Source organism: Pogoniulus pusillus, chromosome 29, assembly GCF_015220805.1.
Source record: "Pogoniulus pusillus isolate bPogPus1 chromosome 29, bPogPus1.pri, whole genome shotgun sequence".
NCBI classification, from domain to species: domain Eukaryota; kingdom Metazoa; phylum Chordata; class Aves; order Piciformes; family Lybiidae; genus Pogoniulus; species Pogoniulus pusillus.
Window position 1 is genome coordinate 4,467,901 of NC_087292.1, and position 16,866 is coordinate 4,484,766.

Here is a 16,866-nt window from a genome sequence, read left to right on the forward strand (position 1 = left end):
TGCCAGGCAACCAGCAACAGAACAAGGGGACACAGCCTCAAGTTGTGCTGGGGAAAGTGTAGGCTGGATGTTAGGAGGAAGTTCTTCGCAGAGAGAGTGATTGGCATTGGAATGGGCTGCCCAGGGAGGTGGTGGAGGCACCATCCCTGGAGATATTCAAGAAAAGCCTGGATGAGGCACTTGGTGCCATGGTCTGGTTGACTGGATAGGACTGGAGGATAGGTTGGACTGGATGATCTTGGAGGTCTCTTCCAACCTGGTTGATTCTATGATTCTAAGAAGACAGGGTGGATGGATGAGAAATGACAGGGTGAAGGGCTGAAAAAAGACAGTCATGGTGGAGTGCTAAGAAAAGATGGGGTGAAGTACTGAGAAAAAACAGTCAGGTTGGATGGATGAGAGAAAACAGAGTCAAAGTGGAGCTCTAAGAAGAAGCAGAGTCAGGGTAGAGGGCTGAGAAAAAGCAGAGTCTGGGTGGATGGCTAAGACAAGACAGTGTGGGTTCCTTGTCTGGAGACTCATCTGGACTCTCTCAGACTGGAGCTCAATAAAAGCTACTGAGCTCTAATAGGACATATGGATTAGATTAACTATAAAATGTTATTATAAAAGGTTCACCTTGTAAGTGCCTAACAAAATGTCTCTTGTCCTTGGGTAGCAGCTCAGCTTTGGCTGTTGACACGTTGACAGTGAACTCAATTTGAGTGCAGTGTGGTCAAGCAGGAAGCATTTAGTTTTTAAGATCCATTTGGTGGAATGGATTCTTCTTAATTCTGACAAACCAGCTCAAACACTGTGCAGTGTCTTCTCTTTGTCTTTCATATTGGAACAGTAAAGTTTTGATCAAGGGACAGCAAAATCCTCTCCCTAAGCCATACTGGCCTTGTCAGGAAAAAAAGCTATAGGGTCTTGTTCTTTATGTTTCAGATACATTTGCTGTTCATCTTGTTTTCATACATTGACCACTGGCCATTAAAGGAAATCAAGCTCTGTGCCTTGCAAGGGGATGAACAAAGCAGTTTTCTACCTAGCAGGTGTTTTCCACCACACAACTGTCTTCCCAAGCATTGCATTTGTGTCACTTTTGCAAGCTCTTTTGAGCGTGGTGGAAACAAAGGAGGGAAGCTAAAAGGCTGCTCTCTTTTTTTTCTGCAACATGCTTTCCCATCCCACAAGTTAGTGGTTTACAGAAAGTGGAAAGCTCATACAAAAGCATTCTGCTTCTAGTTACTCTTTCTGACCAAATAGTAAGTCTGAAGCGTAAGGAATGCATGGGGAACAGCTGAATGCCACCTTGGGATGGGATTAAGGAGTGCAATGTTCTTCACTCACTGTTACAGCATGAACATCCCCAGCACCATCCTCTTCCTCTGTTAAGGGAGGACGGCTGGCAGGAGGAGTGTGTTGTGGAGCAGGGTGGGGGGGGGCACATCTTTATTGCCCTTCCTTTGTTATGCAAGCAACGTGGTTTTGCTCGGGCAGACTCGGGCCAGCTGTGCTCTGCAGGCAATTAGCAGTTTGGAGTTAAGTGAGAGCAGCTGAGTTCAGTTGGCTCCAGGTGCCGAACCGTGGGCATCACACGCAGTATAAAAGTGGAGGAGAGAGGAGCGTCTTGCTTTTGGTGAGCTTCCTTCTGCTTCCCTCCCTGCTCTTCTGGACTGCCTTTCCTGGTTACCGTGAGTGCTGAGTATAACTTTATATACTTGATACTGGGCTTTGGATTGCTTTGTTGTTTCCTTAAATCCGTTTTCATTTCACCTTGTGGGTCTTCTTTTCCCAGCCCCCGCTCCCGGCTGGGAAGGGATCATTGGGTTACAGAGCAACTGCTGGCGTGCAGCCTCAGATATGGGCTAAATGTAACAACGGGCTGTAAAGCAGGGAACATTCAGTGTCTCTTGGAGAAGAATTGTTTAAAAAAGACTTCAATGTGGGTGTGAAGATCTGGCATGGAGATGTCTGGAATGTTCAGTGCTTAGTCCTTGGTAGAAAGCAGATACTTGCAGGCTCCTCTGCAGCTGGCTAGAAAGCATGAAGTGACGCAGATTATGTCCTGGTCTGTTTGGGATTTTTCTTTGTTAATGTCTTGAAATTCTCTAACCCTCAGTGGAAAGAACTACAGCCTGGGCTGGGATTGGAAATACTGTGTTGAGATTTGATGTGGTGTTCATGCATTATGACTTTGCAAGCCCGAGCTGCAGCAACCAAACTCACAGACTTCTGTGTATTGCCTGTCCAGAATGCTTGCTTTAGTTTAATTCATGGGTGAAAAGAACCCAAGGATGTTGGCTTTGTGCTTAATGATGCCTTATGCTGGGTCCCAAATGGCTGAGATTTCTTGCTCAGTAGAGGTATTGACTGACATCATGAAGGATGGCATGGGTAATGTGTTCACACTGGTTAAGCTGAGCTACTCACTATTTCCTATCCTAATTTACTAATCACAATCTAACTGGAGAAGGTCATTCTATTAATGGTAGTGTCATGCAGAGCTTGTTGAGATTGATGATGATGGCATTTTTCTCTTGTGGGGAAAAATTGGGTGGGGGAAATTTGTAATGATCTTGTTCTGAGCGTGGATTTGAGGGAAGGGAGACACTTGTATAAAGATGTATAACTTCCACCAGATGCCAACTGAAATGACAGACAAGAGAATGCAGCTCATTATTTCAATTTCCATATGTCGTGGAATGCTTTCAAAATACCCTCTTTTGAGCATAATTAGACAAAACTTTCCATGGTAAAGATTTTCAATGGTGTGCTGACCCAAGAAAACGGCAGTGTATCCTTGAGGAGCTGACAAATTACATCAGGGAAAACTGAGGGAGGGTTTAATAGTTGAGAGATGAGTGATGCTGCTTCCTTCTAGTGAATGTTTTAGTTCTTTGCATGGTCGTCAGTTTTTCTGAGCAGCATGGAGACACCAAACTCCTACACATCTGAAGGCAATCAGAGGTGATTGCAGCAGCCCTGTTTTACTGCCCCGTTGAATGTTGGTGCTGTTTTTACTAGACTCACTAATAAGGATAGACTGCAGAAGTGCTGCCTCCTAGAGTGGAGAAAGACTTGCAAGAAATCTGTGTAACCATAAGCAGAAGTTGTGTGCAGCCTTCCAACTGTGAAGTCAAGGTCCCTCCTACTAATGAGCATACAATTATAGCATGGCTTAGGCTGGAAGGGACCTTAGAGATGGTCTGCTCCACCCTCTCACCCCCCCATTACCCATGGGCAGGGACACATTTCTTAACTAGACTCAACTACTCGAGGCCTCATCCAATTTGGCCTTAAATACCTCCAGGTGGAAGCATCTACAACCTTCTTGGGCAGTCTATTCCAGGCTCTCACCACCTTTGTACTGAAGAGTTTCTTCCTAAGATGTAGCCTAAATTCCCTCCCTTATCTTAAAAACCATTCTCCCTTGTCCTATTGCTAGACACCCTTATGAAAAGTCCCTCTCTAGCTGTCCTGTAGGATCCCTTCAGGGACTGGAAGGCAGCTCAAAGGTCCCCATGGAGTTTCCTCTAATCTGAACAGCCCCAATTCCCTCAACCTATCCTCATAGCAGAGGTGCTCCAGCCCTTGGATCATTTTTGTGGCCCTCTGGACTCAGCCCAACATCTCTGTGCCCTTCTTATGATGGGAACACCAGAACTGGAGGCAGTATTGGAAGTGAGGGCTCAGAAGAGCAGAGTAAAGATCTTCTCTTTTCATGTAGATGCTGTGTACTTGTGTGCTCAGCAGTCGAACTGCTGGCACAGCCTTCAGTTTAAGCACACTGTGCAGTGAGACTGGTTTATTATTTTCATCTCTAAATTAGAACAGGGTTTGGGAAGGCCCATGCTGTTCTTCCACTTCAAATCCAGCAACAGCAGTTTATTTACAAACCTGCAGTTGAATTTTGTGAGTGTTTTGGACTATCAGCCTTACATCAGAGCAAAAGCATGACCAGCAGTGCTCAGCATGAGTTTAGAAGGCCATTGCACCATGGTACAGCTCTGATCAAGATGATTCATGGGTTTTAGGTTTTGATCAGAGGATGGAAGTTGTCTGAAAGGTCTTGCTCTAAATAAGCACAGAGAAGTGTTATTAAACTGGATAATATCTTTTCTAGGTTTCTCTAAGCAGCAGGTTCCCAGGCATCTGTTATCCCAGTGGAGACACTTTCAGGTTGCTACAGGGCTTCATTTGTGTTTGATCCTTAGAAATGGTACTGAAAATTAAATCCCAGCTTGCTGCTTTCCAGGAAAAGCCAACTGCCAGAAAATATGGCAAACATGCCCTGTAAATGGGTAATGTTTTGGTGGTGGTTGTGCATTTTGTGGTTTGTTTTTGGGTTTTTTGTAGGCTGTGATAGGTTGTGACTTGAGATAGAAGCATGAAAACTTGGAGGCATAAGCCAGTGAACTCAGAGGGAAGAGCTGCTCAGCAGGGAATGGGGGAAAAGAAACCCTACTAAAGGTTAAGACCGCACACGTGGTTTGAGGGGTGATTAAAGGAAAGGAAGACATAAAATAGTAGGTTTTAACCCCAAAATAATAGGTTGGAGGGTGATGGAACACATTGCCCAGGGGAAGTGGCTGGGGCCCCATCCCTGGAGACATTGCAAGTGAGGCTCAACAGGGCTCTGGACAACCTGATTTTGCTGAGCATGTCCCTGCTGACTCTAGAGGGGGCTGGATTTATATAACCTTCAGAAGTCCTTTCTAAGCCAGACAATTCTATGATAACAGGATCAGAACAGTATGTTTGAATGCAGTTCCCAGTAGAGCCTGGAAGTTCAGTACTGGTCTTCTGAGTGTGGAGATTTTTTTCCCAGGCATCCTTAATAGTTTAACAGAGCTCTTTAAAATCCTTGTTTTGTGGGCTTCATCCAAAAGAGTGTGCTCTGAAACACTGTTATTTGGGAAGCTTGGGGCTTGTTTTTCTGTATTTGTTTGCTGTTCCCCTGCTGCTTTATTTCCAGTCACCACAGAAAAGTAAAACCAAAAAGTAACATTTAAATGGACATTAATAAAAGGACAGAGATAAGATTCTCTTCAATATTTAGACTTGGCTAAAATACTGGCTGGAGAAGCTATCATGGGCATTAAGTTTGCTGCCTTTTTGGCTGATGCCAAAAGCTGACTCCTATGACAAAGAGGGTTTTGTGAGGCTTGGAGGCAGGAGGCTTTCCAGTTGACAGGAGTATTGCTTGGAAAGGATTGGAAGGGGAGAAGGTGGCCTGAGGAACTCCATAATCTCCTTCCCCCTCAAAAAGAGGTGTGGCAGTGATTTGTCATAGAATTAGCTTATGATAATAGGTTTGTCCTGATGGGAAACAATTCCCATGGACCACATGTAACTTATCTCTTCAGATAAGCTGCTAGAGAGGAGGTTATTCAGCTGGAGGATGTGATTTAGCTCCTGGAGAAAGGAGCAGTTGTCAGAATCAATACTCAATTTTTGTGGTTGGCCTGGGGAAATAAAAGTTAGTCTGGAATGCTTTGGCTGAATTCAATATTCCTTTTAAAAACAGTCAGGATAAAGTCACTGATATAAATGCAAATGATCTGTACATGCAGAATTTGATGTGGTATTGCAAAGTAGCTGGCAACTTTTTTCCTTTGCTTATTATTAAAAGGTCCTATGTTGCCTTGAAATGCTAGAAAATCTAGAAGCAATGAGCAGCTTTTGCCTTTTTTAGTGGTTTGAAGACAGTGTTTTAGTGTTTCATAGCCATGTTTTGGTCTGTTACAAATGGCAGAAAAAAGAGGCAGCTGTGTCCTTTAGGAAGTGCACTCATGGAACAACCAGGAGGCTACTTTATGTGCTGAGATAGTATGAGTTGTTACCACAGGTTCGGAAAGACTTCTTTGTTTGGTTGAATGTGGAGGTGATAGCTCCTGTAAATAGCAAACATTCACATGTCCCTGGGGGAAAATAAGTTTCAGTGGTGCTGTACTGCTGCCCTTTTTTTTTGCAGACTTATCAGAAGAAACCCCTTCAAAAAAACCCCTGATCTTTGAGTCAAAGCACTACACAAATGGCTTACCAAGTGTTTTCAAAGAGAGTTCTTTCAAACTGGTGTGTAGGTATTGTTAGAATCACTGAGTCACAGCCTAATTTACCTTGGAGTTACGTTAAGCCTTCTTCTGAAACATACATTCATTACCCTATTAATATTAGTTAAATTTGAACTCTTAGCTATCTTCTGTGACTTTAAAAGTAGATAATAGAGGAAATAAATGCAGGATTGCCTACTTTTGAAGGTTGTTTCCTTCCCTTGAAATATTCATACCCTTCCTAGATGCATTCCTCTGTGATCTGCTTTAGGTGATCCTGTTCTAGTAGAGAGGTTGGACTGAATGATCCTCTGAGGTCTCTTCCAACCCCTAACATTCTGTGATTCTGTGAGTACTTCCTACAGCAGTGCAGGACAACCTTACCTGGGTTTGTGTTCTGTGTTGATACAAGCTGTCAGGAATGTTCTTTCTCAGCTGGAATAAGATTAGCCTCTACGGTGTATGTTCTCCTGGTGGTTGGTTTCTTCTCTTACTGAATTTCCTGAGACAAAGGCTGGTGTGGCACAGTGCAATGTTGTTCTTGTGATAGAGCCTGTTCCCAGGAGCTGTGGAGTGAGGCAGGAGAGCTGTTGAGAGTGGCGTGATCTTGTCTGTGAATTGCAGTGTGTGCATCTCACAAAGCCTGTGGGACTAGTACCCATTTTAGTGACACTGTCTGCTCAGCTTGATGATTGAAACTGTTTTCATTTCGCCTCAGCAGCCTTTGACATATCAGCTAGAGAGCAGAGTAGTGTTACAAAACCAAGATATTCCTTCTTTTTGATCCTTGATCCCAAATTCATGTTTGGAAACAACCAGGTAGCATTGGCAGAAGACAGGGGCTTCACCTGTGTTGCATCCTAACAGGTTAAATCTCTGCATGACTTTTCTCTGCCAGCCTGATTAAATAATAAATGTATCTTGATGGAGTAGGAAGATGCCTACCCTTTAAATGACATCTGAAAGGAAAGGTGAAGTATTCCTTGATGCATATTTAGCAGCTGTGAATATGTCAGTGGTATGATTTTATTTTGTCTCTGTCAGGTCTCAAATTCCATGTAGCCCATGTGTACCTCCAGACCTTTTGGATTACACAGACAATGCTTCAGCTGAAGCTGCTGAGCTGTCTAGGAAGAGAAGTGTGGTTCTGATTTCACTTCCAGTTGCAGAGGTGTGGTTGGTTGCATGTGTAGGGATGTTCCAGGCAAAAGATGTCTGTTTGAGGAACTATCAATACCAAGGTGTGGAGGTATTGGTTGCAGAGATGTGGGCAAACTGGAAGGATACCTCTTGAAGAACAGATGATGGACTGGATCTGTGGACTAGATATTGGAAAAGAAATGGAAAACTACCAGAAGTACTGGAAAAGAATTGGAAAGAGTTGTAGATGTGTTGTCTGGGAGATAAGAACAAGGATGATCTCTTGGAACAAAAGGAATCTGGGAGGAGAAAGGGAGGTAATTAAATGAAAGGGGATGACATGGGAAGGGAGAGTGTTTTGGTACACTTTGGGTGACTGACTGAATACAGGATTCTGGCAAAGCCAGACTGGACCTGCCAAGATACTTGGTTTAATGTGAAGCTGTGGTCCATCCAAAGATCAGGCACTAAATTCAGTGTGTTGGGAAGCAGGGATGTGGAGAGGACAGTTGGGATTTACTGCTAGCATGCACCAGTGTGCCATAAATCTGCTGTTTGCTCCTAGCAGTGACCACTGAAATTTCCCAAGTCCAGCAAAGCACTTCCTCTATTGCCTTTAAGCATGGTACATATGGTGAGGAATTTTCTTTATCCTGATCCCAGCAGAAGATCAGCTTTTTGTTCTGAGGCTCGTGGATTGATTTCCCTTATCTTAGTCTGCATAAATACAGTTCTGAATATAAAGGCAGTCATCACAGTGCTTTGGTCTGGATTTCTTTTCCAGAGGGATTTTTCTGGTGATGGATTTAAATTCTGGGGGATTTACTTTTTATCTGCAAATGCAGTTTGTTATCCAGAAATGGGCTTTATTTTTCTTTATTGGGATGAACTGTAGTTGCTCATTTCCACCTTAAACTCCTTCTGCTTGATGTTGCTGTTGAATGTAGCAGCTTTCTCTAATGTGGTTTGGACATAGTTTTCTGAGTGGACAAGGCTGGTCACTATGATGACAGCTTTCATACAGGTGTGAGGCTGTTCTGCCAAGAGCAGTTCTTGCCAATGATGGGGCCTGATGATGGCTTACAAAGAAGTGAACCTGCCCAGCACTTAGTTTCATGCCAGCTGAATTCAGGACACTGCTCTGTTTGACATTTCTTGGCTCCTGACTTCTGTCCAGGCTTCATCCCAAACAACCTGAGTGCTCCTGTTCTGAAGAGAGGATAAAACACAAAAGCTCAGAACGCCACCACCAAACCCCCATTCTCTTTTGTTGAACTCAGAAATCCCTAAGCACTGGTTGACTTAGTGGTGGTGTGGATTTGAGGTATGTGAATCTCTTGTGTGTGCAGGACTATTGTAAGGAAAAAGTGGTTTTGAATGCAATTTGAAGTGCATACAAACATGTTTGGTATTTCTACTGTCACAGCTTTTCTGGTTGAAATATGCAGGAGAGATATGAAGGCTTTTATAAAAAGAGGGTTACTGACAGGACAGTCAGGCCCTCATGAGCAGTTTGACAGTATCTCAGTGTGGTGGGTGTTGGGAGAGACCTCTGGAGATCTAGTCCAACCACCCTGCCAAAGCAGGGCCACCGGTAGCAGCTTGCCCAGGATTGTCATGTCCAGGTGGGTTTGGAATCTCTCCAGAGAAGGAGGCTCCCCAGCCTCTCTGAGCACCCTGCTCCAGGGCTCCTGCACCCTCACAACAAAGAAATTTTTCCTCATGTTCAGAAGGAACCTCCTGGGCTCCAGTTTGTGCCTGCTGCCCCTTGTCCTGTCACTGGGCACCCCTGATTATAGTCTGGCTCTATCCTCTTGACTCCAACCTTTAGTTCTTCCTGAGCATTGAGAAGATGTCTTCTGAGGCTGTTCTTCTCCAGGCTCAACAGCCCCAGGTCTTTTAGCCTTTCCTTTTCACAGAAATGCTCCAGGCTCCTCAGCATCTCTGTAGCCTCTGCTGGACCCTCTCCAGTAGGTGCCCCAGTACTGTAGATGTGGCCTCGCTAGGGCAGAGTACAGATCAGATTTTCTAGACTGAAACATGGACAGAAGTGGTACAGAGAGACTAAACCAAAATGAAATCAACCTGTGCATTGTCAAACCCTGTTATTGAGGGGTACAAGTTCTCATCTTTGTACACAACATTGTCTGAATTGTTTTGTGTGTGTCTCCAGGGAACTCTGTGATTCTTTTTTTTTGCAGCTCACCTAAACTGCAGAGGTAGGGAAGCAAAATAAGCAGCTACGAGATATGTTAACAGCTTCTTTCCTCTTTGCTTATGCAGCTTCATTTCAACACCCTCAATTTAAGGGTGTCTCCAAGATGGGTCCTAAAAATATGACCTCAGAGGATCGTGCAAACCTGGCTCTGTTTTCCCAAAGTCAGCATTTTACAGGCATTTGAAATCTGGCCCACGAAGTGCAAAGCAAATGGGCTGGGCACTTGGTGCCCTGCTGAAGGCAATTTATTTAAATTGCATGGTGTCTTCTAGGCTTCAGCTAAGTGGCATCTTTCATAAAATTTCATCCCTGTTACCATATTATTACTGCTTCTGTTGGGTTTTAGAGGATGCGATGAGATGATGGCTTCCAGATGTCGCTTTATGCGCGTGTGAAAAGCCCAATTGGTGGGAGGCAACTGAGAAGGGTAATGCTACGTGTGGATTCTTGTTAGGCATTGAACAGCCTCTGAGGAGAGGCTGAGAGGAGGTTCCTGCTTGCCTCCTTGGTGTATTCTATACCATAGCTCATCCTGGGAGTGTTGCAACAGACCCAGCCTCATAAAGCAGTGATTAAGCTCTAGGGGTTTGCGTCTTTGTGATGCTATCTTTGTCCTGGGACAAACACTGCTCACAGCTTCCTGCTTGTGGTTCTCCCCTTGCTGTTCCAAAGACAGCTGAAACCTAAGTGGCTTTCATTGGGAAATGTGCTTTTAATGTACACAACTCTGCATTAAAAAGCACTCAAACAATAAGAGATGTTTAGAGTTTATACACTGGAAGTGCCCAATTTTAAACATTTCAAGGAATGAAATGCACATTAATTGGTTCTCCTGGAAGCACTAAAACGTAGCACAAAAGTGAGGCAGGGGCAAGATTGGAGAGCACAACACATTTTAACCTCATGTTAATGCTTTTAACCCTGAGATACTTGCAAGGCATTGGGGAACAGTTTTGTTCCTTGCATATCTACTGCTTACCACTTTGTCATAAATATTTCACCCTTTTGCTTTTCCCCAGTGGACTCTGTAGCACTGATATGAGTGTGGCTTCTTGCTTAACACTTGCCATCTTGGGAGCTAAAAACCACACCACAAACGTGTTGATGCCTTAAATCCTATTGCAGAACCAGCAGATGGAGTATGAGAGTAGAGAAGCTGTGTAGTAGAGCGTATGTCTTGTCTGCAAGTCTGGTGCACTCATACTGGTTGAGCTGGAAATTGGGGGGGTGGTTTTATTTTTTCAGTGCCTGTTCTGTCTATGGACATTCTTATGATCCATATGTGCCATGTTGTGACAGGACAAAGGATAATGGCTTGACACTGGAAGAAGCTGGATTTAGATTAAGGAGATGCAGTCTCAAGTTGTGCTGTGGGAGGTCTAGGCTGGATGTTAGGAAGTTGTTGGCATAGAGAGTGATTGGCATTGGAATGGGCTGCCCAGGGAGGTGCTGGAGTTGCTGTCCCTGGAAGTGTGCAAAAAAAGCCTGGCTGGGACACTTAGTGCCATGGTCTGGTTGATTGGGTAGGACTGGGTGATAAGTTGGACTGGATGATCTTGGAGGGCTCTTCCCAACCTGTTTGCTTTTCTGATTAGGAAGAAATTCTTTGCCACCAGGTCGGTGAGGTACAGGAGCAGGTTGCCCAGAGAAGGTGTGGAAGCTCCAACCCTGGAACTGTTCACAGCCAGGCTGGATGAGGTCTTGAGCAGCGTGGTCTAGCAGAAGGTGTCTCTGCCTATGGCAGGGGGTTGGAAATAGATGACCTTGAAGGTTCCTTCCAAACTAAACCATTGTGTGATTCTATGGTTGTGTTACATTATGTGACCATAACAAAACCAGGAGTGAAGCAGAGATCTCATTCCCCTTGGGGGTGTGATGCAGGACTTCCTTTGTATCTCAGTTGACATTACATAGGGGAAGAAACAAAGACCTCTGGTCTCTCTCCCCAGGCTTTCCATAGTGATTCAGATGATTGCCATGATCAGGAGACTATTAACTCAGTCTCCCTGTTAGTTATTTGTTGTTCTGCTTGCTGCAAGGGAGGTGGGGGGGGGGGGGGGGGGGTGAGTGCTTTCAACTCCATTTAACTTAGTTGTTTTGCTTCTTTAAGTTTTAAAAGCTGGAAAGGCACTTTTTGGGTATTTTTTTTCCCTTTCTTTTTAAGCTGGGTCCTTGGAAAAATATATTTTATGACTTGAGAAATAGCATTCAAGTAGACCATAACTGTGACCATATCAAAGTATTCAAATATTGCTGGGGAGGCAAACAGGCCTGAGCATCAAAATCAAACTGACAGTTGTTATTACAATGTATTGCTCTCAAGAGTCACAAATCCTCATTGTGGCTGCCAATAATCCTTCCAATTATTAAGCTAAAATCTTGGTGCAGGAACCACTGGAAGAGGGTTTAAACTCATGAGATAACAGAATCTGAAAGCCTTAACATCACAGTTCTTTCCTTGTGGCACTTTGGAAGGTTCTCTATCCTTTAGGAGAGAAGGAAAAGGAACAGGAGGGAAGTAGGTCTTACAAATAGATCCAAACCTCCAGAAGCTGATTTTTTCCAATTAATGAAGTTTGACTAAAAGTTTTTGGGTGAGCTTCAAAGATTATCTTCAAAGTGGCATATTTCCTTGATATATAATCTGAAGCTCCAAGTGATAGATTTAATAATGTTTCAAATGAGAAGATAAGCTGTTGGCATTCAGTTGTCCTCTTTTACCAGAAGAGGGAGTGAGGCAGAGGGGTGGGGTGCCAAATTTAGGAGAAAGATAATATGGCCTTTGGTACACTCTTCCATGAACTACTCTATGTATGTGTGTAAAACCAGTTCTTCCCAGTTGGTTTCATTCTCCTCAGATAGACTATTGGTTGACCTGCTATAGGAGTAAATCTTTTCACCTTCTGTTCCATGAATCACTTTCCTGCAATGTAACAAATGTGAAAATAAACATATTCCTCTATAAAAAGATCATAGAATGACCTAGGTTGGAAAGGACTTGGAGATCAACTACTCCAACCTCCCCTCTATGGGCAGCATCACTCAGACTGCTTGAGGGCTCAGGCAGACTGGCACTGAATACCAACAGGAAGAGAGATATTCAACCTACCCAGCAGTGTATCCCACAGTCCTACCACCCTCATACTGAAGAACTTCTTCCTAAGATCCAGTCCAAACTGACTTTCCTTCTGCTTAAAACCAGGCCCCTTTGTCCTATTGCTTATGAAAAATCCCTCTGCAGCCTTCCTGTAGGATCCCTTCAGGGACTGGAAGGCAGCTCTAAGGTCCTCTCAATGTCTTCTCTTCTCCAGGCTGAACAGCTCCAGCTCCCTCAGCCTATCTTCAGAGCAGAGGTGTTCCAGCTCTTGGATCAACTTTGTGATCCTCTTCTGTACTTTCTCCAATTCAGAGCAGAGGTGTTCCAGCTCTTGGATCAACCTTGTGATCCTCTTCTGTACTCTCTCCAACTCAGAGCAGAGGTGTTACAGCTCTTGGATCAACCTTGTGATCCTCTTCTGTACTCTCTCCAGCAGCTTTGTGTCTTCCTTGCAATTGGGACACCAGAACTGGACACAGTATTTGAAGTGAGGTCTCACAAAAGCAGAGTAAAGAGGCCAAATCACCTCTGACTCTCCTGACCACTAAGACTGCCTGAAAGCAAGTCTCCAGCTGCAGTGGCTTTTTCCAGCATGTGCAGAATTAAAGTGCTGTGGCAATTAAGACATAGGCAGGTAAAAGAGAGCCCACAAATCTGAGTTGTTGCCTCACACTTGAAATCCATTAAAATGCTGCTGTAGTTGTTACATGTTAGAGTGAATGGAGATTCCCACGTTGCCTCCTCTAGTTTGCTTTCTGTTGGTGGTGGAAGGGGCTTGGGGTGCTGTTAAATTTATTGGAAGCATGTGCTAAGTTTGTGTGAGCATGAATTCCCATCACATCCCAATGTGTACATTCTCCTTTCTCTTCAAAATCACTTGGCACTGTGCTTGTGCTACTTTCAGTTCTAAAACTTCCCTCTCCTTTATGAAAACTCACTTTTTGGAGCCTGATCTCTGCCATAGTCTTTTGAAGAAATCAGGAAGTACAGAGTTCAAAGATGGACTTTGCAATCCCTGAGGTAAAAACCACAGGGTGGAAATGAGTTTGGTGTCTATTTGCTGTGCTCCTGTTTATGTTCTGAAGCTGCTTTCAGTAGTAGTTGCTTCCAATTGGTGTTGTGCATGTGAACTCCAGACAGGCACCTTCTGCCAGCCTTCTCCTCTCTGCAAAAGGCTTGGGCAATTTGTAGCTTTCCTGTGATCCAGCTGGCTCAGCAGCACAAATATTTGCTTATTTTCACACAGAAGCAAATATCTCAGTGCAAAAGAGTTGGACTCACACTCTGTCCAAACAGGTGCTTCATGTAATATCTCATCAGGAATGTGTATTGGATCTTCAAACCGCTGATGCTGCTGGCATCGAGACTGGACCAAGGCTCTCGAGTTAGTGCCAGCCCTCCTGGGTGATCTGACCTGGTTTATTAGGATCACAGAAACATCCCGGTTGGAAAAAGCCCCTCAGGATCACCAAGTCCAACCACCGACCCTTCTCTACAAGGTTCACCCTGAACCATATCCCCAAGCACCATATACAAATGACTTTTAAACACGCCCAAGGTTGGTGACAACTCCACCTTCCTGGGTAGCTCATTCCAATGCCTGACCACTCTTGCTGGTGAAAAAAATGCCTAATATCCAGTCTAAAGCTATCCAGTCACAGCTTGAGGTCATTCCCTCTTATTCCATCAATAATACTTGAGAGGAGACCAGCACCAATTTCTCCACAACCTCCTTCCAGGTAGCTGTAGACAGCGATAAGGTCTCCCCTCAGCCTCCTCTTCTTCAAACTAACCACCCCCAGCTCCTTCAGTCACTCATAAGATTTATTCTCCAGGCACTTCCTCTGCACTGGCTCCAGCACCTCCACATTGACCAAAACTGAACACAATACTTGATGTGAGATAGTTTGGTTTTATTTGTCCCAGCATGTATCTCAATGTTTACATTGAGGTGTTCTTGCTTGTACCAAGAAATAACCTCCAAACCTGATCCTGGTGGCCTGGGGCTAAAGGTAGAGCTATCTGGTTAAAGTGCTGTAGCTGTGTGCTGAAGGCTCAGCCACAATCAGTTTGTTATTCCTGCCTTTGCTCTATCCCAGGGCTGTCCCTCGGCAGCGAAATGCTGAGCTGCTTTGAAAATAAGTGCTAAAGGGGAGGGCAGAACATTGCCTGTGTGTTAAGCAAAGGTCACATTGTTAGCAGTATAATGTAAGAGGCTAAAAAGAAAGGAGTGGAGGGACATTCCTGCTCTACCGCAGCATACTCTGAAAGTGCATCTTAAGCTCTGTACTATTTGCTGCAGTGTGTTTGCTCAGTTGCTTTGGTGCTGTTAAGTTTTCGTTCAGGAAAAAGGGAGATGGGTTAGAACAATTTGCACTAAAATGTTTGCACTTTATCACCTTTGTGCATCTCTCTGAGCAGCAATAATTAAATGAAGGATCTTTAGCTGGCACTTTAGTTGTTAAACCACACTAGTCCAGTAGCTGTTGGATTCTGTGACCACCACCTTCCATTTGCAACACAGCTCTGAAGCATTCAGCTGTTGTCTTTGTTATTCAGCTTGTTAGGGTCCAGGTTCTGCTATGGGCAACCTGACACAGCAGATTGCTTTTGGTTTGTTTTATTCTGATGAAGAGACACGAGCTTATCTTCTGGTTTTCTTTTCATCCTAGGTGTCTAAAGGTTCACCATCCACGATTGCCTTGTGGCATTTGTTCCAGGTAGCACCTGGTTCAGGAATGTTAACAGCAATGAGATGCCATACTTGTCCAAAATGGCACTTGGTGCCATGGTCTAGCCTTGAGCTCTGTGGTAAAGGGTTGGACTTGATGATCTGTGAGGTCTCTTCCAACCCTGATGATACTGTGACTAAGGGAAAGATGGGGAAGCTGTAGAAACTCAGTATGCCTGAGTCTCAAATTTAGATGAGTCTACTGAATTAATCCTAAAATCTTCACGTGCTCTCTGCAGAGTGCTGCTTGTCTTGCAAAAAATAGCTGAGGGCTACTTGACCTGCTGTTGGCATGGCCATGCTGGGCATCTGTGTGTGCAGAAGGTTGAATTTCCTGCTCAAAGGCCCTTTGTTATGAAGTCAGCACTGGGTGAGGTGGGTGGGAGAGAGGCAAGTCTTTGTTTAAATATCCTCCAGATGCTTAGGCTCCAGAACCAGCAACATTGTAAAGAAAGGGTAGTGAGCTTTGCTTTTTGAATTCACTCTCCTCGTTCCTAGTGTGAATGAGGACCTGGCAAATAATTTAGTTTCTTCTCTTGGGGTGTTGGTCTCTTCTCCCAGGCAACCAAAGACAGAACGAGTGGATAACGATACTATGATTCTATGACACAGCCCCAAGCTGTGCCAGGGCAGGTTTAGGCTAGATGTTAGGAAGAAGCTCTTCACAGCAAGAGTGATTGGCATTGGAATGTGCTGCCCGGGGAGGTGGTGGAGTCATTGTCCCTGGAGGTGTTAAAAAGGAGGCTGGATGAGGCACTTAGTGCCATCGTTGAATTAATTAGGCGTTAGGTGATAGGTCGCACTGGATCTTGAAGGTCTTTTCCAACCTGGCTAATTCTGTGATTTTTGTCAGTGATTGCAGCGATGTGTCCATGATTGGCTAATTTCTGAGCTGGCAGTGTTAGTCCCTACAAAAGTACTTGTGAAATCAGTTTAAATTAGTGAAACAGAGGGCACCATGAGGCATTGTGCTGTACATCTTATAGAAACGTTCTGAGTTTCCTTCTTCTTGTGTGAGTATCAGGAAGAATAACGTCAGAGTAATCTGATGCTCTACATCCCACTGGGGAGAGACGTGCTGAGGTTCCTGCAGATGCAGTCTGAGCTCTAGTATTGTGCATTTCCATTTCCACCCCAAGAAACACCTCTGCTTTTCCCTTGATCCAAAGAAGCAGGATCTAGCAGCCATGTGGATGGTATCCTATGTCAGCGCTGCACAGACAGAGGGACATGGCCCAACTGCTCCTGGTATCTGATGCTAACTGTCCCCTGCCCTCCCCCCCCAGTCTGGTGTTTGATGCCTGTGACCTCTGAGTGCTCAGCTGGGGAGTTCTGGGTTTGTAGCCTTTGTTTTGGGAAAGGCCCATCATTTAAAATGCATATGAGAGGGCTTTATTCATTAACTCACATCTGATTGTGGCTGTAAAGAGTACAGAGATTTAGACAGCCATACACATCTTTGAGTCCTCATTCTTGGCCTCATTCTTAAACAGGTTTTGAATATGTAAGGCTGTAAGAGCTAACTCTTTCTTTCAGATGATGTTTTCTGCTGCTGCCTCTGAGCTCTGGTTCCAAGGTTTCTCCTCTGTGACTCAAACCTGTAACCTTTGGTTCCTGTCAAGCAGCCTTTCTGCACTCAGTG

The 16,866-nt window shown here is 44.4% G+C and overlaps 1 protein-coding gene across 13 annotated transcripts in view; it reads left to right on the plus strand.

Annotated features, from left to right (window-relative positions):
- PTPRT (protein tyrosine phosphatase receptor type T) overlaps nucleotides 1-16,866 on the plus strand; it is a 767,160-nt gene that overhangs the window by 486,499 nt on the left and 263,795 nt on the right. The gene's annotated exons all lie outside the window — the stretch shown is intronic.